This window comes from Hippichthys cyanospilos, chromosome 8 (assembly GCF_059441005.1).
Source record: "Hippichthys cyanospilos isolate Australia breed blue-spotted pipefish chromosome 8, RoL_Hcya_1.0, whole genome shotgun sequence".
NCBI classification, from domain to species: domain Eukaryota; kingdom Metazoa; phylum Chordata; class Actinopteri; order Syngnathiformes; family Syngnathidae; genus Hippichthys; species Hippichthys cyanospilos.
The window spans coordinates 17887248-17889747 of NC_142376.1; the positions used below are offsets into that span (position 1 = coordinate 17887248).

General features: G+C 41.8%; 1 protein-coding gene across 1 annotated transcript in view; it reads left to right on the top strand.

Moving 5' to 3' along the window:
* The first annotated feature begins 1740 nt into the window (after positions 1-1740).
* Positions 1741-2500, top strand: part of col21a1 (collagen, type XXI, alpha 1) — a 35669-nt gene continuing 34909 nt past the window's right edge. The window contains exon 1 of the mRNA XM_088421610.1: positions 1741-1812. The gene's annotated coding sequence lies outside the window, so the exon portion shown is untranslated. The remainder of the gene's footprint in view (positions 1813-2500) is intronic.

The following is a 2500-nucleotide window of genomic DNA, read 5'->3' on the forward strand; positions in this document are numbered from 1 at the left end:
GACTTGATTGTGTCCCAATGTTTTGTTGTCCAAAAAAACTGATGCTTGAATGGATTCGAGCCCACATTTTCCTTTGGATATAAGTCACAAAGTTTGCTAGAAGGCTCGAACTAGGCGTTGGCAGCGATTCTAAAAACATACTGCGTGAAAGCCCCAAAAAGTCGATATAACACATTATTTCTCTATGAACAGCTAATTCTTTTCCCACAGCTAATGGAGCAACATATCAAAGGAGGACCCAACTGAGAGTTCTGAATGACTCAAGAATCTTCTCAGGCTTTTCCTGGCTCTCGTTGGTTTCCTTGGCATCTCGTTGACTTCGGCCGTCACCCTCCGCCTCATGTTGTTCCGTTTTGTTTCAACAAACTCTCAGTCATCTTTCAATGTTCAGCGTTGCGCACAACGTGGATCACAGAAAGAGGTTTAGCATAAAACATAACAGTTTACTTCTCAAAGGCCCCTTTTCCACTGCCAGGAATCGACTGTGGTATTCCCTCTTTTCCACCGGCAATATCAGGTATTACCAATGACTATTTCTGGTCGTGCTGGGACCTCTGTGTCTCACTGAGGCCTTGTCTACATGTAACCGACTTATACAAACCGGCGTAGTCTCCCCCTCCTCATTGTTGTTTATTGAAAGAACTCTCGTCTATACGAATCCAGCGCAATGCATTTTCATTCATATATATTTTTAACTCGTTTATTAAATTCTCCCTGTCACCGTACGTACTCGGGCAGCGCCACTGAATGCTCGAAGAATGAGGACATAAGGGTAGTATGGGGGTGGTACTCAATTCGTGACCGTAACAACGTGAAGAGTCTGGAGCCCTGTCGTTTTTTCTGATGGAGAGAGACATGTCAAAGATGCATGAATGGAAGAAAACAACTTTAGGGGCTTGGTTTTGGTGTACAAAAAAACATTCTAACAAAGATTTAACGCTCCAGAAAATTGAATTTGGATGATACAGGCCCTTTAAAAATTTCAATCAACAATAGAAAAAATGTAGAATGATGTATTTTAAAAAGTGACTAACTAAAACTGAACCCCTCAGGAATGAATGCATATTAAAATGTAATAGTTAAAATGAAATGCCCGCCTCACATTGTACGGTCGCGGGTTCGCTTCCGGCCCCAGCCTTCCTGTGAGGCGCTTGCGCGTTACCCCTCTGCCCACGTGGGCCTTCTCTGGATACCTCACACATTCCCCAAAACATGCTTTGGAGAAATATTGGAAACTCCAAATTGACCTTAGGTGTTTGCTTGCCACCTGCAGTCTTCTCTCAATGAAGAAATCTCATGTGTCTCTATCCTAGCCAACAGCCACATACCAATAAATAAATTTACCAGACCCTCATTCGCCGTTGCTGTCTTTTATTGTCTCATTCCAATCGGACACTTCAAAGCGGCAGTTTTTTGGAGGGTTAATTTCCTGTAGCGCTGTTATGAATCGGAAAGGTGACCACCCTAAACTTGAGCCAACACTGATCTACGGTGTCTGTCTGACCATCTGTCTCGAGTCCCACATTAAACACAATAGTGGTCCCTTGAATTAAGAGTTCACGTCATAGCACACCCTTGAATTGTGTTGTTTTAGGTAGCAAACCAGAAGCCTGTAGTCTTTATAAAGAAATGATTGCACAACATCAGAATGTCTGCATATTTCATCAGCAGGTCAACCACTCCCACGCTCCCACCCCCACTCAGCATTTCACCAGAGACCGCTCAGGCATAGGGTCAACCAGGACACAATGGGAAACTACCAGCCCCTTGTCTTGGCTTTGGAGAAAATTTGATGTCACTCGCACCTGACAGGTAGGCGTGATAGTACATTGTCATTTATACAACAGCTAAATATTCACCGCATGTAATATGATCTCTTTTAATGACATGATGAAAGCCGCTGAAGTTAGAAAATAATGCCAGAAAGTAACAAGGGAGCAGTAGTAGTGAAATTATCTTTATTTATATATATATTCTGGAGTAGGGATGTGTCTTTCTATTGGATGTGATACGCATCAATAAACTTCCAACAGTACATTTAATTAATATGACTCTAAAGTAACTCAGACATGCAGGTCCTTTTTAATTTCAATGATTTTTTTTTTTTTTTTTTTTTACACATCGAGCACCTCTGAAACCACTTGTTCTTGCCAATTCCGACGATGGTGGCGAGTCGGATGGACAAACATTTGTTGTGTTGCTAATTTAAGGAATGTTTTGACCCCATTTCCACATTCCAAAAACAAGGCATGGTGGCTATATTGGAAATTCGAAAAATTATCCCTAGGTTTGTTTGTAATTATGATTGTTTGTTTGTCTTAATGTGCCCTGTGATTGGTTGGTAACTGGTTCAGGGTGTATTGCCCCTCTCACTCAAAAACAGTTTGGCTGCGCCCCCTGCGACCCTTGTGAGGATAAGAAGTTATGATAATGGATGGATAGTCCTTTAGAAAGCCATTTTGAAAAATAAAACTGTAGCAGAACGGTGAACCTTGGGACA